This window comes from Panthera tigris, chromosome C1 (assembly GCF_018350195.1).
Source record: "Panthera tigris isolate Pti1 chromosome C1, P.tigris_Pti1_mat1.1, whole genome shotgun sequence".
In the NCBI taxonomy this organism is placed as follows: Eukaryota; Metazoa; Chordata; class Mammalia; order Carnivora; family Felidae; genus Panthera; species Panthera tigris.
This window is the reverse complement of record NC_056667.1, coordinates 181,101,243-181,126,073: the sequence shown is the minus strand read 5'-3', so window position 1 is coordinate 181,126,073 and position 24,831 is coordinate 181,101,243. Positions and strand designations below refer to the sequence as shown.

Genomic DNA, 24,831 nt, shown 5'->3' with positions numbered 1-24,831 from the left:
TCACTTATAGAATTTGCATTTCTTTCCCTTTTTATAGATTTTATTTTTCTTATGAGATTCTCTTAATCTTATTAGATTTCTAATGAGTATGTTAACTCATTCAGACCATATTTTCCTTCAGTTATTTGAATTGAATTGAATTGAATGTAGCTGCTTTAAATTCTCTGCTAAATCCAGTGTCTGGGCCCCCTAAGGGGCAGTTTTTGTCGTCTGTAATTCTCTTGACCGTGGATCCCATTTTGTTGTTTGTTTGCACATCTAGCAGTTATTGATTTTACACTGGCTGTTGAGAGTTCTAAGTTGTCGAAATTCTGAATTCTGTGGAACAATTTTTATTATTCATCCATTCATTCATTCATTTATTTTTGAGAAAGTGAGAGTGAAGCGGGGAGAGGGGCAGAGGGAGAGAGAGAGAGAATCTTAAGCATACTCAGTGTGGAGTCTGACCTGGGGCTCCGTCTCACAACTGTGAGATCTTGACCTGAGCTGAAATCAGGAGTCAGGCACTTAACTGACTGAGTCGCTCAGGCACCCCAACAATTTTTACTTTAATGTTAATTTTTATCCAGTAGGCAGATTTATTTCTTTGCACTTTCTAGGTATGATTTTCCACCTCGTTAGGATGGATCTGTGGAAAGCCCAGTGTGGTTCCCCAGCACTTCTAACTTGATGGGATATGGGATTCAGCCTCTAAGTTTGGTCTCTCCTGTGGATTTTGTTAGGGCTTTGTTAGGCCTGGTACTTCTTCCAAAGCAGCATTTCTGATGTCTTAGCTAGATGCCTGGAATGATGATCAGGTGTTCTTTTTCTTCGGCTGGGTCATAACTCCCGTGTTCTCCAGCACTGCTGGACCTCACGGAACTTCAACACACTGTCAGCCCTGTAGCAGCTGCTCTCTGGAAGGCCTTGGTAGTGTTTCCCTGCACATGCGCAGAGCAGACATTAGCCAAAGGCCTGGGGGGCATCCCGATGTGCACTTCTGGCCTCCACCCCTCCATAGCTCTTTCCTTTCCTGTGCCCTGCCTGTTGATCTCTGCATCCTCGGCTTGTCAGAACTTCCCAGGACTCCAGCTCCCTGCGCTGCACTTGGGAAGTCATCACCTGGCCGAGATCTGGGTGGTCATAGAGTCACCTCCTGAGTTTTTCTTGTCTCTGGGATTTTTGTCTTCAGCCACCTGCTGTGCAATGTCTGCAAACCACTGCCTCACAGTTTTACAGTTGGTTACACTGGGAAGGCCAGTCTGGAACTAATTATTGGCCTATGCCCTGAAACAGAAGTTTTCCCCATGCTTTTGATTGACAGCAGGGAGTAAGCGGTTTCATTTTATTTTCCCATTAATAAATGGTAGTGGAAGTCCCGTATGTTTGTTAGTTCTTCTTAGTATGTCTTCTAATAGTTTTAGGTCCGTGGTAGGGAAGAGAGGGCAAGCACTGGAGCCCTCAGGCCTCTTGAGCGACCGGGATGCACACGGAGACTAACATTTGCAAGTAAAAATAGCACTTATGTAGAACTTGGTGTGCTTGGGCATGTTGTTGGTCTCAACAGGTCTTCTGCAACCAATGACTCTGAAAGGCCCAGGTCCCAGCATCTAAGACATTAAGTATGGCTCATTTCTGTAGTTGAAGGACCACGACTGTGTTTAGAAGAAAAGCCTGACTTCCCTGGGACCTCAGAATGACTGAACAGAGACCTGGCCTTAAGCAGAGATAGCCATTTCTCCTGAGGCTCAGATGGGCTATTCTGACCTCTAGACTGGAGGCAGCCTCACTTCTGTGGGGACTTTGCCATCCCATGTGGAGAGGGATAGATGGCAGCATTGTCATTTTTAACTGACAGCTGTTTCCAGATCCTTCTTCCTTACAGGGTGAGGTTTAGGCAGCAAGCCATTCATCTAGAGCAGGTAGGCCCTCCCCAGATTCAGGAAAGTTGTAAACTTATATGGCAATCCAACCAGTGACTAGCGTAGGAGTGGGCGGTGAGCCAGGCCTGGCCAGTGAGATGTAAAGGAAAGTCTTTGGGGGAGCTTCCTTTTCTGGTGAAAAGCCAGAGCTTCCTGTAGAGTCATTAAACTTCCCCTTCTCTTGTACCTGGGAATCTGTCAAAAGGCCATGAGATCTTGAATTGGTGCACCTGTGTATCCACCGTAAGACATCAGTCAAGAGTAAAAGCCAAGAATGACAGAGCAGAAAGTTAGGATGAGCTTGGACTGTCACTACAGAGTTCTTGCTTCATGTGAAAAAAATCTTCCCCTCTTTGCTTAAGTCATTATTGTGAAGCTTTCTTGTACCTGTTGTTAATGCTGAGCTGCTAGGTGGTATTGACATGCAGAAGGGAAAAGGAGGGACATCAGAGGTTTGCGAGGGCAGGAGAAAGAATGTGTGGGCCACTGCAGTAGTTACTACTCCCGGGAGTGTGCCCAGCACCGTTTCACCAGAGTTAAAGACTACCAGGTTGTGTTTTATAAAAGCAACAAAAATCTGATACCAAATTTTTGAAAGTAGTAACTCCAAGCCATGCGGAAATTTTCAAAAGTTTAATAGGACCAATCGTGTGAGGGAAAGAATCTATGAAATGAGTAAACTAAGTAACCTGAATATATACCAAACCGTTTTCTTGGGCATTGTTACGTGAAAGTGGTGAGGGGATACATTTGGAGAAGCTGAAAGAAAAGAGGAAATGCAAGGCCAGGATGGGGAAAAGAATTTCAGCGTACAAATGACGTCACCAATTTAAGGCTGTTACTGCTAAACAGAAAAATATTCTCTCTCAGGCTCTGACATAGGTGCACGTAGAATCTAGGGTTCCTAACAATAGCACATGTGTCAGGTAGAGATTCAGACTCCTGTAGCTCTTGGTAGGAAGCAGCCACCCCTCGTTAGCTGGATCCTGAGAAGCCAGGCTGTTTCCTAGCAACGCCTAGTTTTATTTGCGGAACAGAGAGATGGTCTCTATAGAAATCAATCCCAAAGGGAAAGGATTTGGGTGGAACGTCTGGCCGGTGAGGTGTGGTTTAATGGCACGCCCTGCACTTTGATTGTGTTTCTCTTGGCTTACATTTTCTTACTCTCTAGGAGTGTGAGTGTTGTTTGTGTTTGGCTAATTGTTAATAAGGTTTTGCATTGTACAACTCAGTCCAGATGACTTTTAGCTAATCTGGAGAGAAAATATATACTCCTGGGTCAGAAAAATAAATTGTTCTCCAGGCGTTTGAGGCACTTTATAGGTCCTATTGGGAATACAAAGAAAACAAGTTGAAAATATCAAAGCGCCATTTGGGGAAATTTGGGGTGTGAACACAGTTCTTAAAACAGGTGCTAATTATATTTTCTCTCTCCAGAAAGTTTCACATGCACCCTGAGATTTTCACAGACGATTGCAATGTAGCTATAGCCCTGAATCTCCAAATTACAACAATTAGTGCCTCGTAAATGGTTTTCAGAAATCGCTGGATTTATAATTTATTTTGGTCTCCATAATTAGAAGTGACCTCTGACAAGATTAACACTGCCACTCATTGCTTCCTTCCAAGCTGTCTAAATAAAAAGAGCCAAATGCTTAAACATGCAAAAACACTTAGGGTACCCAACACAAACAACTTTCCATGAAAAATCAAATGATCGCTGTTTAAAGAGGAGACAGAGCATATTAAATTCGTTTCAGGTTCACTATCTAATTCCCCTTGACCTTTGGTCTTGTGCTTTTATTTCTGGCTGTTCAAAAGGAAAACACTTCAAAAGGCTTACTTTGCTGTTTCTCATTTTCAGGCAAGTTGAAGTCCCTAAACAGAGCTAGGAAAATGCTCCTTATGAAAATTAGAAGTATAGAGTGTGCTGTGCACCAATGCTTCTCAAAGTGTGAGTCTGCGATTTATCTGTGACGAGATAAGAAGTTGTCTCTAGAATGTAAATGAATGCCCTGCATCCTTCATTGAGAAAATGTCACTGATAAAAAATTAAATGAAATAATGGGCTTATTGATGTAGGTATTTCATATTCTGGCTCAAGCTTGTCTTGCCATAGACCAGGAACAAATAGTTTGCCAGCATTTCTCTGGACCACCCTCAGTGTCTGCATGCCGATTATATCTTCAAAGGTGAGTGAGTGGCACAACAAATGTATTTTACTCTACCTTAAAAAGTATTATGGCTTATGTATTATGATACTTTTCATATTTCTTTGCATTTGGATCGTAAAAAAAAAAAGTAGGATTGTAATAGTTAACCAAGGCAGTTAGAGTATGTATTTTAGACCTTTAAGATCCCAGAATTTAAACTGGTATTTTATAGATAAAAAACTAAGGTTCAGAACGGTGAGCCATACCGCTAGTTGGGAGCTGTCAAGGCTGGAACTTAAATGTCTTGTGTCTCAGTCTTCATTTTCCCCCCTTGTGTTGCAAAATGGAGTCCAGTGTTTTCCACCCTTTAGTTATTTACTCAGCACCTTCTTGAGTTTTGCCACATTGGATTACCCCCCCCCGTACTATTAATATTTTTCTTTAAACCATCTGATTAAGACAAACAAACACACAAGCAAACAAACAAAAAACTGGTTATCTACCCTGACTTTGTTTTAAGTAGTAAGGTCTGGGACAGGTTTTCTGTGTTAGTTATATTTCTTTCCAACATACATTAACTGTTAAAAAAAAAAAAAAAACTTTTGTCTGTGCACCACCAAGATTATCACCCAGAGCATACTTTGAGAAACTGTGGGGTTATCAGTGGTTAAGAACACAGACTCTGCAATCAGACAGACTAGTAAATTCAAATACATTTACTAGCTTGAGTGAAATATGTAATATTTTTCAACCTCCTGTCCTCATCTGTAAAAAAAAAAAAAAAAAAAGAAAGAAAAAGAAAAAGAAAAGAAAAAGGAAAAGTACCACTATGGTAAGAAATAAGATACTATGTATAAAGTGCTCAGCAAGGTGCCTGGGCTTTTTGTAAGGTCCTGCTAATTGCAAACTATCATCCTTTTAGCTACTGTTAATCATTTTCCTGGTGGTCCGAAGCTGCACTGCAAACTTATCCACTGGTTGAATCCACAAGAAGAGATTTCTGGATTAAAGTGACATACCAGGCCTCTTCTGCTTACAAAAACCAAAACCCAGTCCTTTGAATCAGAGTTCTAGAAATTACATAAAGCATTTAAATTTTCAATACCAAATAATACAGGATTTTAATGTGAGCATCACGTAGGTTCTAAACCAACATGCTTTTAAAGGTGATGGGAAAGCTGCAGTTTAATCCAAAATTCAATCAAATGGAACAAAGAATTTATGTATGAAGTATTTAGTTTCCAGAATAGCTATCCAATATAGCAAAGAGTGACTTGTTCTTAAGCTCTTTGGTATTTTGGCTTGATTGCTGCCAAAGAAAAGTTGTTTCAGGTCATGTGTTTGCATTTTAGAAAATGCTTTTAGAACCTAAGAGCTTTGAACATGAAGTGGTTTTTGGAACAACTTAACTCTAAATTACTTTTTGTTACCTAGTTGTACTAGTCAGCCTCAGTCAGATTATGCTGTGCAAATGAGCTAACCCTGAGTTCTCAGTGACTTAACAGAACAAAAGATGATTTCTTGCTAATGCTATGTGTCCAGCATGGATTGGCAGGGGGTTTACTTTGTACTGTCATTAAGGCATGCAGGCTCAGCATCCTCTTGACTTTTGCCATATTGGATTATTAAAGGTTCTGCCATCTTGTCATGACACCATTTGTAACAGGAGGCCTCTCCAGGCAAGTGTTCAGGGAAGAGAGCACTGGAGACCCCCATACCAGCTCTTACATGCTTGGCCCCAAGGTGACATATTTCATTTCAGCTCAGGGTCCACATTCAGCAGTAACCCCATGATCTGCCTAACTGCATAAAGACTGGGAAATGGGGAGAAGCCCTTGGCCATGTAGTGAGCAGTCAGTGTCTCTGCCATGGTAGATGTGTCTTGCTAACAATGTGTCTGGTCCTCTAGTCTGTTTCAAAGCCTAAGACATCTATTCTTGCATGGTCTGGAAGAATAGATGCTGGGGATTTAAGAAGTGTCATACTCTGGTATATACTTTATAAAGTGTTCAGGAGACTGAATGAGAAGCACACCCAGAGCAGGACCAAGGACAGTACCTGAACTATGGATGTACAATAGTTAGAATCTGAATTCACAGCATTGCATTGGCATCGCAGACCATCACAGATCTTTCTTAGAATATGCATGTTAGAGATTTGGTTTGCAGAGAATTCCATGTATTTAAACTGGTTATGGAAGAGTTCCCTGGATAGTAGGCAGGCTTTAAAAAGATGGATGGCTCAGTGTATCCAAAGAAGTTTTAGTATATTTTATTCCCTAACATACTGGAAGAAAGCCATACTTGAAATAGGCATTCTTCTGTCTACGTACTGAGATGGTGAGGCGGTTTTTATTTTTTATCTGGTTATTCTAGGAAAGTTATCTGAGGTGTTTTTTTCCCCCCTCATGTAACTTGTGTCACTTTTTCTTAAAGGATACTTATATAGGTGCTATAATTAGTAAATGCGAGATGATTGTATTTTGTGATGGAGTTAAGGTGTGGCGTTGGCATGAGGTTTAGAAATTCTTCGTTCTGATAAAACCCATTACAAACTCACAAAATAATTGCTTCCCACACATACTATTTTTATAATGTTTGTTGGAATTGTCTTTTCATGTTTTTCTAAGGACTAATGGGCACATCAATAAGAAAATACATTTATAATGTCATCTTTTTATCCACATATCTCTCTTAAAGTCTGTTATCAATTGCTACATCAGCTTCCTTTGGTTAGTTTTTGCGTGATGTGTCTTTTGCCACTGATTTCCTTTGAGCCATTCTTTGGGATGCCTCAGATATATCTGCTGTGAATCATCTATGGTTTTATGATTTTTAATCCGATCTGAGTGACCATCTTTTAAAATTGGTGCATTTAGTGTTTTACCATTTGCTGTTATTTTTTGATATATTTGGACGTATTTCCATGTCTTACTATATTTTCTGTGTTACGTGCTTTTTGGTAGTTATTTTTTTCAACCTGTTTTTGTGCCTTCCATTGAAATGATGACTTTTATTTACTCCCTATCTTCCACATTTTTCCTCATTTTATTTGCTTGGAAGTTAAACATTCTAGGTCTAGTCTGTTAGCAGTTATCCTTAGAATTTTTGTCATGTATTATTGAGTTAAAGGTTAAAATGAATCCGTGTCTTCACACATCTCTCAAGCTGTACAAGGATCTTAGAACATACTCATTGCAATCACTTCCTTCTCCACCTTTTCTTTTACTATCGGCAACATTTAATTCTACCTGTTTTGGGGTGCCTGGGTGGCCTGGTTAAGTGTCCAACTCTTTGTTTTTTTAGCATTTATTTTATTTTGGGGGAGAGAGAGAGAGAGAGTGTGTGCGCGCACAAGCGGGGGAGGGTTAGAAAAAGGGGGACACAGATCTGAAGCAGGCTCCAGGCCCCAAGCTGTCAGCACAGAGCCCAATGTCGGGGCTCAAATCCACAAACTGTGTGATCATGACCTGAGCCGAAGTCAGATGCTCAACCGACTGAGCCACCCAGGCGCCCCTGAGAGTCCAGCTCTTGATTTCAGCTTAGGTCATGATCCACGGTTGTGAAGTCGAGCCCCACATTGGGCTTCACGCTGGGTGTGGAGCCTGTTTAAGAGTCTCTCTCTCCCTCTCCCTCTGCCCCTCCCCTGCTCTCTCTCTCTCTCTCTCTCTCAAAAAAAAAAAAAAAAGAAAAAAAGAAAAAAGAAATTCCAGCTTGTTTTAAACCCCTTTTCCCATATTAGTCATTGTTATTATTGTTGTGGGTTTTTTATAGACAGGGATTGTTCCAGTTTTTTATTCTTCATAAAAAGCCACCAGAAAACTTAGTGGCTTAAAACAACAATTTATTAAGTAGACAATAAGGATTAAAACAAGAGACTGATCTGAATCAGCAGCACTGGAGTTCATGAGGTTTGATTTTCTTACAAAACACACATGCACACTCAGCAAAAGTTGCATTCTAAGATAAGTGGAAGCAAACAGAAGTTTCAAATTTAACTTCAAATTCTTGTTGATGTGCCAAACCAAAGAATATTCCTTTCTTTTTTTTATTGTTAATGTAGATAATGATAAAAGGTACCAGGTATACCTGAACTCTTCTTGTCATTTTCTCCAGTGGGTTTTCCCTTTTATGTGTTCTCTCATTCATTTTGCACATTTATTATTTTTTTAATTAAAAAATTTTTTAATGTTCATTTATTTTTGAGAGAGAGATAGAGCACAAGCAGGGGAAGGCAGAGAGAGGGAGACACAGAATCTGAAGCAGGTTCCAGGCTCTGAGCTGTCAGTCCAGAGCCTCATGCAGGGCTCAAACCCACGAACTGTGAGATCATGACCTGAGCTGAAGTTGGACGCTCAACTGACCGAGCCACCCGGGCACCCCTGCACCATTTATTTTTATCTTTATCTTTATTTTTATTTTATTTATTTATTCCTTTAAAGTTTACTTTTCAGAGAGACAGAGACAGCATGGGTGGGGGAGGGGCAGAGAGAGAGGGAGAGAGAGAGAATCCCAAGCAGGCTCCACACCACAGCACAGAGTACAATGCAGGGCTTGAATTCACAGAACTATGAGATCATGACCTGAGCCGAAACCAACAGTTGGACACCTAACCGACTGAGCCACCCAGGCACCTTTATCTTTATTTTAGACCAGTCTTATACTGGCAGTCTTTGAGTTAGAATAGAGCTGTGATAACTATCAAAGTCATTGTATTAATTTCTGACAGTTGTTTCCCACGGTCTGGCTGACATTACTGTTGGATTTTTGAGTAAATATAGGCTTTCTTTACAAATGTATGTACTTCATATGGACAGCAGAGGAACTGTGAAGAGCATCTCAGATTTTCAGTCTAAGTGGTAGGGACCAGAGTGTCATAAGTTGGATTCAATGGTGACATGAGAGAATCCTTCCTCTAAGTCCTGTTTTGTGTGTGTGTTTTTTAATTTAAAATATGAATTGCAAAACTCCCAGTATATGCATGTTCATTGAGAAAGCCTGAATTTTCTTTTCCTACATAAAAATTTAGCAGTTAATTGATCACATTTTTCTCAATTTACTGTAGTTCATAAAATCATTAGAAGAACAACACTAACTCCGTAATTATATCTAGAGCTTGAACTGGGTAGAGTCCAGCAGTAGTAGAGTGGCAAAAAGGATGGTTTTGGAGTAGGGGTGTGGGATGGGTCTGGATTCAAGTTCTGGCTCAGCTGTTTAGCTGGTGTTTGGGAGTTATTTCACCATTCTGAGCCTCAGTCTCTTATGTAAAAATGGGAATAATATCAACCGTATACATTTGCAGGGAAGGTGAAACAAGATGACATCTGTGAAGCGTACCCAAAGGTAGTTGCTTTGTAGGAGGTAGCCGCCACCCCACCCACAGGCTTTGTGGAGAGTCTGCTATTTGTCTGCCACTAGGCACTGGGATACAAACATGAATCAGCTCGCGTTTTGGTGGGGTGAGAAAGAGGAATGGTTCTGCATGTTCGGGACAATATTACAGAGGCCACGAGAGCATGGTTTAATGCCTGAGATGGGTTCAGGGACTGGGAAGGTATAGAAGGTGCCTCACTAAGATGGTGATATTTATACTTATCATCGAATAGGATTTTTTTTTTTTTTTTTGGTACTTACATGAGAAAACATCATTCTGGGGGGTGAGAATTTCATATGTACGTCTCTTTCTCATGAAGGGTTTATGTCAGCTTAACTTGAGGATTGCACCTCCTGTCCTATCCCTTTTTTGCCTGGCTGACTTATGTGAATCCTTTTTTAAATTTTCTTTTAAAGAATTTCTTTTATTTTTTAAATGTTTGTTTTGTGTGTGTGTGTGTGTGTGTGTGTGTGTGTGTGTGTGTGTGTGAGAGAGAGAGAGAGAGAGAGAGAGAGAGAGAGAGAGAGAGAGAATGAGCATGTGCAAGTGGGGGGGGGCAGAGAGAGGGAGAGGGAGAGAGAGAATCCCAAGTAGGCTCCACGCTGCTGGCTCAGAGCCTGATATTGGGCTTGATCTCATGAACTGTGAGAACATGACCTGAGGTGAAATCAAGAGTTGGATGCTTAACCAACTAAGCCAGCCAGGTGCCCCTGTGTATCCTTTTAGATAAGATTCAGAAGTCACCCACTCCATGATGTACCCCCAGAACTAAGGGAGGCAGTTGGTCTGTTTTGCTGCTTCCTTAGGAACTTTTTCATATCAGTGTTTCAGTGCCAGTTACTGTGTGTTGTAATTTGCCTTTTTCCATGTCTGTCCCTTCAGTTGCACTCTTAACTCCTTCACTGTGTCCTGTGCACGTTGTATCCTGAGCACCTCACCCAGCTGTCTGTGCTGCCTTATTCATGCAGATTACTGAATTTCACTGAAGAGTAGGTTTTAGGCTAGGGCAGTCATGACAGAAAAGTGAGTACTTTTTTACTGGAGATTTATTCCATTTATATAGTTTTCTCCTCATAATTTTATTCAGATTATTTTTGGTATTCATTCACTCATTTATTTGTTCAACAATATTAGGAGTTTATTATATACCAGGCATCTGAAATAAGTTTTAAAATATCTGTATTTAAGATCATAGTTAAGGAGCTGTCATTCCAGTTGTTTTTTTTTCAATCATCACATAATGTATTGGCCTTTTGCTTCCTGTTTCTGTACCTATGGATTCTCTCTTCAATATGGAAAGAGCTATGTGTTTAAATAGAAATGAATTTATTCCCTGAATTCAGTGTGCTTACTGCTTTATACCCTCATTCTTTTTTGTCCTTATTGTCTTGTTTCCAAAAATATGCATCTGCTGTTCTAAGCAGTGATAAGGGTTTATCTGAAAGTTGTGGGTAGTTTGGCATGAAGAATATCTGTTTGCCATTCTAAAATGTACTACCTTTATATTCACACCATAATTACTAGACATCTGTGACCAAGTGCTGGTATAAAATTGTTGATGGATCAAAGAATGATCGGTCATCTTTTTACTCCATAAAAATATGTACAATAGTTTTGGGGACTGTAATTATAGCACTAACCTATAATATTGGACACAAATATATTACTGTAAGAGTAAAAAAAACCTTGAAATTTCCAACTGAGAATTTGCATTAAGTTAATGATAGGATTTTAAATATTTGTATACCTTTTTAAAGTGTCCAAATAGATAGATTTTTTTAAAGTGTAAGTCTGTGGCATATTTTTGATAGGGTGAAGCATTCCATGCAAAAAGGAAAGCCGTAAGAATTCAGTGAACATCTGGAGGACATTAAATTTTTAGTTTTGAGCTCTGTGACAGCCATTTTTTTTTCTATTCACTTAGCTACCAAACCCTGTCATTCCTGAGCTATTTCAAGGAGATAAACAAGGTGAACTGTGTATGCACATGCCCCAGTGTAACTGCTGATTTGAGCAAGGTTATAGGTCAGCATCTGTCAGGTAGTTTAGAATTTTCTAGTTCATCATATGATTTATTTGCCTGAATGGAGAGCTATGAAACAAATAAAATTGCTCAAAAATTTTTTATGTTTATCTATTTTGAGAGAGAGAGAGAGAGTGAGTGAGGAGGGGCAGGGAGGTGCAGACAGAGAAAGGGTGAAAAAGAATCCCAAGTAGGCTTCATGCTGTCAGCTCAGGGTCCGAGGCAGGGCTCGATCCCAGGAGCCATGAGATCATGACCTGAGCCGAAATGAAGAGTCAGACGCTCAACCGACTGAGCCACCCAGGTGACCCAATAATACAATTACTTTTTACAAATTAATTATTATTAGTTGTAAAAGTCTCTCCAGCTAGAGTTATCATGTTTGTGTTATGTGCTGCTATTGTGGAACCTCCAGAATTCCTCATTTTACATAAATTTCACTCAAATGTAGGGAAACTATTACTTATTTAAGGAAATCGAAAGCTGGTAGTGAAGTGTATTTTTCATCATCTGGAATCATTAAATATATGATCCATCTGTTGAAGTTTATTTTAAAACTTAGAGGCACGGAGGTTTTAGATTTAAAAAGGAAATTAATGATCATTTACTCTGCTGGCCTCATTTTACAAATGAGAAACTGAGGGCCCAGATGGATTAAGTAATAAGCCCACGGTTGCTCAGTAAAGTGGTTGGAAAAAACACAGTGTTTAATAGGAATTTCCTCCACAGTAGGGTTGCTTTTTAAAGGGAGTTAGGTACTAAAGTCAATTCCTGCAGGTGATTTTGAGTTTAGCTAAAATTACTCTCGAAAAACCCCAGGAAGGCAATAGGACTTAACACCGAGTTTGACCCAGCTGGTTTTCCTTCAGTATTGGAGCAGACTCCTGTCTTAGATTGAGTGCCAGAGAAGTTGGCTTGTGTTTAGGAGCTGTTTTTATACCCCTCGAACCCTATCCTTTGAAACTGAATTTCCACTCAGCCTGGTGGGCCCCTTGAAAGAGCTGCACCCTTCATGCTCCCTGAAGGGGCACACGCTCAGAGTCTGGAAAGGTTCCCATGCAGTTCAGATCGTTCTCTTTCTCAGTCTCTTGTCTTGTACCGACTGGGCGTGTGTGGTTACACTGGAGTGTGTGAAATGAGCATTTGCTGTGCCTCCCCTGAACATCGGTTCATCTCTGTAGATTCCATAGAGTACGATGAGTCACTTCCTTTACTGGAGGCTCAGATTTATTTTTTAAGTTGTTTTTGCTAGTTTTTATAGCACTGCCGAAAATACTCCCCCAAATACTTATTGTCCATTTGTCTGAGCAATACTTCAATGAAAGAATTTTATTTTTTTAGAGCTGTCAGAGTTTTTCAGATATGCGTAAATACTTCGTTCTGTTACGTTTGCTGTTTCCTTTCTGGGGCAGCGCTCCGATCCCTGAGGTTTTGAATCCAAGGGTTGAGTGTGTACATGAACTCCAGGCATAGGAAAGACTGAGATGATCTAATATGATTGTTTTGGTACACAATCTCCTTTGCCATAAAGTATCAAACCTACTCATCTTTTTCTAAACTGTAACTGATGAATTTATTTTTTCCTAAAGGCAGATGGGAGCAACACCTGTGAGTGTCCATGAGCTGAAATATTCCAAACATTCTTCAGATATTGAAATATTTCAAAATTACTTTAATAACTCTATTAAGAAAGATATGAAGAATTAAATGATGTATATGCAGAAATATTATGTACAAAAGGTTACAGGAGGACCCCTGAGCCCCTACTGTTTTCCAAAACCATGCACTTGCAAGTCTGAAAAGTCACACACCACACCTTTTGTCAGCCTTCACCGCCCTGGCCTCAGATGCTACCTGCTGGCCTTTCGTTTTGAGGCTGTTTCTTCATTTGGCTGGGACACTGTCCTGACTCCCCTGGTTTTCTGCCCATTTGTTCTTTTATTCTTTACTGAAACTCCTTTCTTTTCGTACCCTCTTGTAGGTGAATTTTCTTTTTTTTTTCTTAAAAAATTTTTTTTTAATGTTTATTTATTTTTGAGAGGGAGACAGAGGATGAGGTGGGGAGGGACAGAGAGAGAGAGGGAGACACAGAATCCAAAGCAGGCTCCAGGCTCAGAGCTGTCAGCACAGAGCCCACTGTGGGGCTCAAGCTCATGAACTGTGAGATCATGACCTGAGCTGAAGTCGGACGCTTAACCGACTGAGCCACTCAGGTGCCTCTGAATTTTCTTTTTTAGTATCTCCTTTCTTGAATGATTTCATTCATTCCCAGTTTTTAGCCAGTCTGGGCAGAAAGCTTTATTTCTAACTAAGGGTGGCTGAAGCCATCCTGGCCCATGAGAGCCAGTTGGGCACATCTCCTCCTGTCTCTGTGATCAGTGTCCTCACATTGGTGGCATGAAGTCAGCTGTGAGGGGAGCATGCATGCCACAGAGAGGGGTGCACACTGCAAATCAGGGCTGTGCCTCGCTCTAGCTAGCCCAGAACCAGCTTGCTAGCTACCCACTATCTAACCCCAACCTCTGTCTAAAGCTCCCCAAACCATTTCTCTCTGAATATCCTATTCCTTCTTTAAACTCAGCTTATTCAGGAGCACCTGGGTGGCTCAGAGTCAGTCAAGCATCTGACTCTTGGTGTTGGCTGAGGTCATGATCTCATGGTCTGTGAGAGTCCTGTGTGGGTCTCTGTGCTGACAGCACGGAGCCTGCTTGGGATTCTCTCTCTCCCTCTGCCCCTCCCCTGCTCTCTTTCTCTCTCTCTCTCAAAATAAATAAATAAACTTAAAAAAACAAACAAACAAATAAGGGCGCCTGGATGGCTCAGTCAGTTAAGAGTCCAACTTTGGCTCATGATCTCATGGTTTGTGAGTTCAAGCCCTGCATCAGGGTTTCTGCTGTTAACACAGAGCCCGCTTTGCAGAGCCCATGTCAGATCCTCTGCCTGCGCCCCCCCCCCCGCCCGCCCCTCTTCCACTTCCTGTGCACGCTCTCTCTCGTATTGTTTTAGTCTCTCAGGTTTGAAAATTGCTCAAGATTTCAGTTAGCAGTGTTTCCTGGCATTGTCACCTCTTTTGATTCTCATTTCATGTGTGTCTTTATTATTAGCTTCCTAAATAATCGCCTCAATCTAACATAGTCTAGTCCAATCCACGTTCCACATTCCTGTCAAATAGTTAGTAAATAAAAGTTTATTTTTGCCAGGCATTAAGCTAAGTGCTTTACATGTTTCATCTCATTTAATCCTCAAAACAATGTTATGGTGTAGTGTATCAGTTGGGATTTGTGACGGACTAAAAACAGCCAAACAAACCTAGCCTTTCCCTGGACCAGTAAGTGGCCAGGAGAATGGCATATGCACATTGTCCTCTAAATCACCAAGGGCCCACCTGGAGGTGGGGGTGGGGTTAGTGTTATACAGGCCACACTGCTGAGAACGGGAAGGGAGATGGAAACTGAGTAATGCAACAAATGTCTAATTTAGGCAGTTATTAGTATTCTCATTTTATAGAAAGTAATAGGCTAAAGTTAACTAGCTTCTCCAAGGTGTTTTCAGTTAGGATAAGGAAGCGTTGAAACTCTCCTGACTCTGCACCTTATGCTCTCCGTTATCCTTTGTCATAGACCTCCCCACTTATGTAGCAGAGGCTTGTGGTCAGATGCTTTGGCTGTGAAGTTGAATAGACCTATATTGGCTTTGCCACTTGCTTCCTGTGTGCCACTGGGCAAGTTACTTACCCACTGGTAACCATATTGATCTCCTAGGAAATAAAATCCTCAGGTGGATTTTTCTGCATACATACGACACAGAACTTGGTTTAGTAAGAATAAAAGAAATGTTGACTATGGTGGTGATGATTAAACTCTATTTCAGCAAGGCAAAGAACATAGTTGCTGTACTGGCGAGTATAGGGCATAATTTTGGATAAAGTGTTTGTTGAGTTAAAAAAGAAAACAACCAACACTATGTGTAGGAAGATGTGATGATGAAAACTGCACTCCAGGCATTAAAAAACATCGTTAATGTGCAAGACTGACGAAAGGGAACTCGTCCCGCATCAGCTGAGGCTCCTAGATGGAGGGTGACAACCACTGCCACATGCCAAAGTGAGATGCTTGACCACCCAAGCAGCTCTCATGAAGAAGATGCCCAGAGTCATTGTCATGACCCTTACCTGGCCACCCGGGTGAGAGAGGAGTTGTCGATTTGATGGAGGATTGCCTTGGGGGCATTGTCAGTGTGCTGGGCGGCCATTGCATCAACCATATACATGCTGGAGCGAAGTAGGGTGCTTCCCTCTACCTCAAGTCAAGTGAGAGGAATATCAGGGGAACTGCCCTGATGGCTTCACGAGTGTCCTCTACCGTGTGAGGGACACATTGGACTGGTGTCTGATCCATGCCTGAGGACTTGAAAGGTGAGGAGCTGTGGCTGGCTCAAGGAATGTGGGCATCGCTCGTTGGCAGTGAGCTGCACTGCCTGAGTTTTTGGGATAAGAATGTGTGTTTTGGTGGACGAGGGGTGGGGTCTGTCCATAACAGAACTGGTGTTGGGTCACTGTCATGCTTGCTCCAAAACACTACCAGGAGGAGCTGATGTTACCCAGGGGCCATTCAGAGGGACAGGGCAGAAGACCTTGGCAGAAGGAGACTAGGTGTGCTCCGGGAGGGCCATCATTTGTGCGAAAGGGGGTTGTGAGTAACCACAGCAAAGAAACTGCAGGTGGGAATCCCCAAAGTGGGGTATTTTTTCCAGAACCCAGGAAGTGTCCCCTTGTGTGAGAGAGAGAGACCCTCGAAGCTCAGAGTGTTGGCAGTAGATTGTGGCAGTGCCCCTTAATCATACCTCCTCTGCTCCCTAACCTTACTTTCTTCCACCCACTGATAGTCTCAGAGAGTCAGAAACCGGTGAGAATTAGAGAATCCAGTGACCCCCCCCCCCTTTCTTTCTGAAGGCTTTCTGCCTGAAGCAGGCTTAGCTAAGAGAGAGGAGAAGATTTTATTTTAACTGAAATTTGAAAATTTAACTGGGACACAGGACTGGACATTGCTGCATAGAAGTGAACCTTTTTGTGATTTGATGTGACCAGAGGACTTTTCCTTTATCTCAGAATGACCAGAGAAGCCAAGGGGCCTGCTCTCATTTCATCCAGTAGTGAGCAAAGAGCTAGTCCCCCAGAGCAGATTAGAATAGGTAGCAAGGTTAAAGAATAACCTTGTGTTAAGTTACGCCCTGTGTGTCCTGCTTGCTGAATGTAGCAGTTGACCAAATACCCAATTGTAAAATTTACATTGGCAGATATGGGGTTAAACATCGTCTGGCATTTGAAGTGGAGAAGACAAGTTGGGATTTGTTTGGTTTGACTGTCAGGTTGCAAATTGAGATGTTACAAGAATGGACATTGGGTGGGGTTTTAGTCTTAGATTCAAGGGAGAAAGTGAGCTGACTTCCACAGGCACAGTAGGATAGAAGATGGTACTGTTTGGGGAAATGTTGCCTTTGTTTGGTCCCTTGCTTCTAAGTCAAAGTCTTGCTCTGACTTGCTTCTAAGTCCGTCTGAGTTGACTGATAGCTGTGCTCCAGCTAGTTCCCCTGGAGAGAACCATTTTTGAAGAAATATGCAGGTGGCATTAGGCTCTGAACTATTTATGGAAAAGCAAAGAATTTCACTCAAAAGTAGCACAGAAGAGAAAATCAGGGACTGTATTCTCAGTGGTTTTTGACGGTATTGGTAGAATACAGCTGGGAGTAGAGGTGAAATAGAGTGCGATCATCACTAGAACCAAACAGCAACACGTTGAGGCAGATTCTGCCTCAGTCCTCAATGCAGGAGGCACAGGGTGGTGGAAATGACGCCACATGTCCCTAAGATTGGCCTCGGCCTTCTTGTAGAGACCAGCACGAACCGACAGAGAAGTGAGAGATGGTGTGGGCAGTCTGTATAGCTGTGGTAAACCTCAAAGAATAAAGGAAGAACTCTGAATTAGTGGAAAAGAAGGCTCAATTAAGATTTTACGTTTTTGGTGGGGTCTTTACAGAGGTATCAAGTTTCAATGACGTCATTAGAATGGGCCTTAATCCACTTGACTGTTGTCCTTATGAAAAGGGGAAATGTGGATAAAGACATGCCAGATAGGAAGAATGCCATATGAACGTGAAAATGGCCACGCACAAGCCAAGAAGAGGGGCCTGGAATGGACCCTTCCCTCATCGTACTCAGAAGGAAACAATTGTCGTCACTTGATTTCAGATTTCACCCCCCCCCAGCTGTGAGACAAGAACTTTCCCAGTTCATGGTACTTTGCTATGGCAGTCCTAGGAAATGAAAACAACAGATACTTGTTTAAAAACAGGGACTATACCTCAATAAGAATGCTTAAACTGAATAACCTGATCTTCCAGTGTAATTTTGATCAAACTCATAGTAAATTTCAAATTCAATTGCCTCCTCAGGAGCTTTGAGGCCATCCCAGGCTGCCACTTTCCTCTCTTTGTTTTTCAACAGTGCCCCCACCCCAACCGACACCACTGTCTCCTGGGCTTGGACACCCTCTGGTATATCTCCTTTTATGTTCAGTGCCCTAGATGTCTGGACTTTTCCACCCTGAATCATGTCAAGCCTGTCCTCCTTTCCACAAGGCCTTTGTGTTGAACTTGGATTGCTTTTCTAAACTCCCACTGCTTTTTGTTTTTTTGTTTTTTTCCTGTTTTTCCTTCTTCTGTCTAGAAAAAAAAATTGTCACCTCTAGAAATGGTAGCACCCAGTAAGAAGAAAGCACTATTTGAATTCACCACAGATCCTGACCCTTAATTAAAAGATGCTACTGCCTCCAATTGGGCTGTTGCCTTTCATGACATTTGGAGCTCAGAGTCTGTACTTATCTGGGTGGGCTGTTATCACAGCTCTTAGCACACTGTGCCCTTACCACTTGTGGGTGCATGCCTTCCATTGTATACCATCAGCTTAGAGACTGGCCATGTCTTAATCATATTTGGATCCCCAGTGCTTTGTACCCAATCCAAATTCAATACAACTTTGTTGAGCCAATGAGCATTTATTTTTTATTTTTTTATTTTTTTTTTGAGCCAACGAGCATTTTAAAAGGAAAACTGGGATTCAGTGTCCTATAGTTTGTATTTCAATATGACATACAATTGAATTCTGTGATGCGTTGTTGCATCTGAAATGTTCTTCTAGTCTTTAGTTTCAGGATGTTGTTGATTTGGAGAATGTTTTTAGCCCTAGACTGAAGTCCGAAGATTTTATGGACCCTCTATTCCTAGGGAGCTTAAGGACTTTTTCCAGTGGTTTAGGTGTGTTGATCTGGTTAGACACAGCTGATGGACCTAAATCATTGCCCCCCCCACCCCCATTTTTTCCATAATCTCTTAAAGATTTATTTCTATGAGTTAGACTGGACACAGATGATCATTTTCTAGAATCCATCCTGTGCTTTAAACCACTCATCTATTTTTAAGTTCCGCTCTCTGTGACTGAATTTTTAAAAATCTGGCTGACAGTACAATGACAAATTGGTCCTCCTGAGTGACATTCTACTTCTTGCCGCTTTTAGGATTGTGTCCAAATGCACTTTTGCCATTTACCAATTAAATACTTCCCCCAAGTGTGTTATGTGCACTTTTATTCTGAAGAGCAAGATGGTGGCATGATGATGATATTTACAAATCCTTGCATCCAGAAAGGAGAACACTTACTTGGATGAGGGACAAGGGCATCTACATCTTCTCATGATCAAATGGTGCACAATGACACTGCCATCCTATATCATAGGATAAATCTGTGCTGGCTTGTCAGGGCAGCTATTCTTAGGAGTCCTTTGCTGCTCTGGGAGAAACATTTAACTATATGTTATTTGTTGCCCAAATAACAACCTCATGTTTATGAACCCCAAACTGTACCAAACCAGGGAATTCACTTTAACAGATCTTTCATGATTCTTGTGCCAGGTTTTATAGGTAACACCCAGTCTCTACTTTTAAAGAACTTACTATATAAATGAGCTCAGGACGGTAGCTCTGGTTTGAGGCTGGAACTCTGGTATTAGGGCAGGTACTTCTTCTAAGTCTTCTTCTGGAAACGTGGCACTTAAAAAAAATGTTTGTTTATTTACTTATTTTGAGACAGAGAGATACAGTAAGAGAGAGAGAGAGGGTGAGAGGCAGAGAGAGGAGAGAGAAAATATAAGAATGCCAAGACATGGGGCTCGATCTCATGGCTGTGAGATCATGACCTGAGCTGAAATCAAGAGTTGGATGCTTAACCGACTGAGCCCCCCAGGTTCTCCGCAACATGGCGGCTTTTATTCTTGCCCTCATGCCCAGTGGGCTCCTTATAAAACCTCACCATTGCAACAGGAGATAGAAGTAGCACCTGCTTAACAAATATAGCCAGGAATGCTCTGTGGGCCTTTAGCCTAAGTCTAAAGGAAACCCTTGGCCAGCTGGAGGCTTTCTGAAACTTTCTTTGATGTAATTCAATAATTAAGAGATCCAGGGAACTTTAGAACTATGACCAGGTTTGCCCACGGTTGGCCAAATACATCAGACTGAAGAAGTACCAAATCTCGCTCTTGCAAATGGAGAGAAGATTGGTCAATTTCTTGGTGCTGCACAGTTTTTGGAGCATATCCTGTTAGGAGACCTCTGAAATGAGGATGTTCTCCCAAACAGAACCACAAAACCTTAACTTTTAGACCCTGCAGGGATCTTGAGCTCACTTGTTTCTCTTACATTTTAGTCAATAAAGCAGAGGTTCGAAGACTTGCTCAGGTTTTCATTGCTACTTAGTGGGAATATTAGGGCTAGAAGTCAGATCTCTTTGTTCTCTGTTGGTTTTGCATTATGTGTTTTGCCTATAGTCTTTCTAGCCAAACATTGCATTCAGTGGTGTGTTGATAAGCTGGCTGTCTCTAAGACAGACACACTCCGATTTGTAGTGTTTATAGATTTCCACAGTGTAAATACTTCCACCATGGCCAATTTCAAATTATCAACAACCTAGCAGACAGATTTCAAGATTCCAGGAACTGTTAATACTTGGTTCCAGCACGCCACTGATTGTATTCTCCTGCCTGGTCTTTTGGCTCTTGTTGATGGCGTATCAGTGACCAATGGCTTGTGAGGTGGGTAGGCCCCTGTGTTGATAGGACATAAAATAGTGTGGCTAAGAGAAGGGACTGTTTCATTGACTAGCTCAGTTCATGTGGCTCCAGAATTCCCTGGATTCTAATCTCTTCATAGGACTCTGTAGTCTTTGAGTTACATTTGATAATAAACACTAGATGTTAGGTGGAGGTATATTTCTTTTGTTCTAAAGCATTTTGAAACAGTCATGTTTTGGGACTTGGAATTCACTATTCATAAAGATTCTGCATCTTGAAAGTAAATCCAGTGGAGGATGCAGAGTTTCCCATCGGTCTAGTTATTCATTTATGTTTGACTGTTACCACTGCATCTAAACCTAATTATGTCACTCCTTCATGTAGGTATTTTGAGTTGGGAGATTGGAGGGGATAGGATACTGGGGACAGTGTAATCAGGACTGCATAGCAGAAGAACAGATTCTAGAGCTGGAAGGGCCCTAAAGATAATCGTCACTCGTATTCTATAGGAAACTTAGAGACTGAAATCAGCACATACTCACACAGCTGTTGAGAGTCAATTGGGATCATAACCTGTGATTCTTGATAATCCATTCAGTGTTTTTTCCGTTACAGCATTATAACTATTTGATGACTATTTGTCCATTCAGAGCATGGAAGAAATATAGCATTATGTCACTAGCTTCTGACTTCAGATTGAATAAATCTTAGATTTTCTACATGCCTTTTGTTCATATTAAGAAGTGGAAAATGAATTGGAGTACTGATTTGGAGGACTGCCTAGGGCTTGTTTAACCCCCTGCAACTTCTGGTACCTAAGTTGCCCATGAAAGGCCTCAGAAAGTGCTGGATGATGTGAAATTTGAGGCTTTTCAGAAAAAATAATCATTAAAGGTTTTTTATATATGCAGAGTGAAATCTTCAGTACTGAGATAAAGAATAACACATCTGCTTTATACTGAGAGGAAGACTTGGCTCTGATGTGAGTATCAGTTAATTCCACAAGCATTTGATACCTACAACATGCCAGGCAGTGTGCTAGTCACTGGGAACACACAAATGAATAAAACATCAGCTTGGTTTTCTAGAAACATGTAGCCTGTGGGAGAAGAGACATGTGAAAAAATACCTTTAGCATAATCCTCTTTTTTTTAAATTTTTAATTTTATTTTAGAGAGAGAGTACCAGCGGGGGAGAGGGTCAGAGGGAGAGAGAGAATTTCAAGCAGGCTCCATGCTCAGTGCAGAGCCCGACGCAGGACTCAATGGGATCATGACCAGAGCCTAAATCATGAGTCAGACACTCAACTGACTGAGCCACCCATGCGCCCTGATCAGCATAATCTTCCAAGGACAGTACATGCACAGAGCACATGATGGCAGAGGGGTTTAGTTTAATATGTGTTTTCACTTGTTCATTTAGGCTTAGCAGGGAGAGCACTGAACAAGCAATTAGGTTTTGGTCCCAGCACTGCAGTGTCTGACCGTGTAACCTGATAGTAATCATTAAGCATCTTTCTCTCTGTGCTGGAGAAAGGAAGAATCATGGTGAACTCCTAAAAGGTTATCAGGGAGATTGAACAAATGTCAATGAAAGTGTTTTGAAAGTATTGTCTGCCATACAAATGCAAGTTGATTTTTGCTTTCAGTTTGGAAATAGGTAACTTTTTCTTAAGCTCATATTCTTTGACTAAGCTCTCTATAAAAACATTCATTATCAAATATTTATTGGGCACCTACATCCGTGTCCTGAAATACAACAGTGAATTAAACAGAGAAGGTCCCTACTTGTGGAGCTTATATTCAAGAGGGGAAAGAAAAGATTAAAAAAGTTTTAAAAAGTAAAGAAAAATATCAGACAATATTTCAAGTAAGTACAATGAAGATAATAAAAACAGGATAATATGATAAGAATGGTTGGATAGACTTTATATTGGATCAGGAAAGACTCTTTGAAAGGTGACTTTTAAGCTGGATGACAAGAAGGAACAAACAAGGCAAATATCAGAGATAGGAAGGAATGGTTCTAGCACAAGCCCTAGGCAGGAACAAGCTTGGCAGCTTTCAAAAATGGAAAGAGGACCAGTGTGGCTAGAGCACAGTGGATAAGAGGGAAATAGGGCATGACGGTGCCAGAGAAATAGACACATTGGATCACAGAGAACTTTGTAAGCCATCATAGGGAGTTCAGGTTTTATTCCAAACACAGCGGACCGGTGAAGGATTTTAACTAGCAGAATAACAAGGTTTGATTTTTTAGAGGATCATTTTGGCTGTCAGTGGAGAATGAATTATAGGTCAAAGTCTCATGGCAGTGAAGGTGAGACTAAATATGGGCTTATCCTGGGCTTATAGCAGAGAGGCTGATAGAAGTAGAAAGTATATAGGATATTATTGAAGATAGTGTCAACAGAATTTCCTCATGGTTCAGTATTGGATAATGTGGAAAAGAGAAGAATCTGGATAGCATCTTAATTTTTGACCAGAGTACTTCAGTTTACTGAGGGGAGGAGTAATTGAGGGAACGAGGCGGGAAGAGAAGAGGCAGTCAAGAATTGTTTTGTTTGTGTCAAATTTGACATCCTATTAGACTTAGGTGCAGATGTCAAAAAGGAAGTTGGGTCTGTGAATCTGGAATCCAGGAATCATTAACAAATAGATAGAGCTGGAGGAGGCTACCTTGAGAGGGTATATCCCTACACTATCTAGAGGGGGGTCTAGGATGGAGGCTGTGTAGAGGGCAGAAAGAGTCACAGAAGTCAAAGGAAGTGTGGTGAGGAAAGAAAACCATGTGAAGGAGGTGTCTTGGAAGCTACAAGAAATAAGTGGCATATAATCAAATAGGAGAGAGTAATCAACGGTGCTGGTTAGAGCTTGAGAGGCCGAGTACTATAAGAGTAGTGACCATGGGTGTCAAAAAGTAATGACCATTGGGCTTGGCAACATGGAAGGGAGATCATTGGTGTCTTGACAAGACTGATAGAGATAAAAGTTGGGATGAAGTGAGTTGGGGGGAGAACGTGAGGTGAAAAAGTGGCTATTTTGGCTGCAAATCACTGCCTTGAGAAGTTTGCTGTGAAGAGGGTGAAGCAATGGTGTAGTGCCTACAGGGGCATTCAGAATAAAGCAAAGGCATTTTTAGGTTTTGCATTATTGGATATGATCTAGTAGACACTGTCCAGATGACACTGATGATGCAGGAGAGGGGATACTCACAAGAGATAAATCTTTGAAAAGATGAGAGCAGATGGGATTTAGAGCACAAGTCAGGCGCCTGGCCTTCAACAGGAGCAGAGAGATTTCATCTAGAAGAGTAGAAAGCAATGTAAAGATGTATCTAGCGGCGGATGAGTGCTATGTCTGCCAATGAAAATATGAGTTTGCTTCTGTTTTTATGCATTTGAAGGTGGTGTAGAAGGGTAAACATGTGACATAGTCACCTAGGGAAGTGAGAGAGTGCGTATATCAGAGCAATGTATTAAGTTTCCTGGCATATTGAGTGCCATGTATGACTTGGGGTCACGAGTCTAATGGAAGACTGGGGAACATCCTTGTGTTTGGTTTTGTTTTACTTTTCCATTGGTTGGGTGTCAGAGGTGGTCTAAGTAGGTAGGTAGGTTCAACTACCTTAGAGCTTTATCATGGGGTATAGTGAAAGGAGAGAAGGAAGATGGAGTTAGAGGGTGATTGTAAGAATGGATCAACAAATCTAATGGGATAAGGAGGATATTGATGACTTGGGGCTGATTGATGGAGAAAATGAAAGGGAGGACCTGAGACAGAATGATTTCTGGACTGGGAACACTGGAGCTGGTGAGCTGGGAGGTGAGGAGGTGTTTGAATGCAGAAATATGCCAAAAGATAGAAAACAATTTCCAAGTTGGTGAAAGAAAGCCCCAGGAGTGAAAGTCCATGTGGGGTTTAATGTGACTATTTTGAGGGTTTCTTTACAATAAAAAAAAGTGGCCTTACATTCTCAGTTATAAACTTCTGACTAGGAGAAGCCTTAGAAGACCCTTTGAACCTTCCTGGATGGTTAGGACAGGTTTATTGGATGCTGGGAAATGAAAACATCATTTTCTTCCACCAAAAGGATCTAGGAAGGGACTTTGAAAAATTTCTTTATTTCTACATAACCTTAGCAGACATGGCACAAAGAAGCATGACTAATACTTTGGGCAAGTAAGTACACATTTGTGGGGAGAGTGATAGGGAGAATTATGCTTTTCAACTATTAAAGAATACAGCGGGGCTCATACCCAG

General features: G+C 41.3%; 1 protein-coding gene across 5 annotated transcripts in view; it reads left to right on the top strand.

Moving 5' to 3' along the window:
* HECW2 (HECT, C2 and WW domain containing E3 ubiquitin protein ligase 2) overlaps window positions 1-24,831 on the top strand; it is a 321,506-nt gene that overhangs the window by 93,452 nt on the left and 203,223 nt on the right. For 2 of the 5 annotated variants that reach the window (XM_042994965.1, XM_042994962.1), the window contains exon 2: window positions 3,766-4,093. The exons of 2 other annotated variants lie outside the window; for them this stretch is intronic. The gene's annotated coding sequence lies outside the window, so the exon portion shown is untranslated. Of the gene's footprint in view, window positions 1-2,990; window positions 3,077-3,765; window positions 4,094-24,831 lie in introns of those variants that run through there. One more of the 5 variants, XM_042994963.1, reaches the window with a different exon arrangement.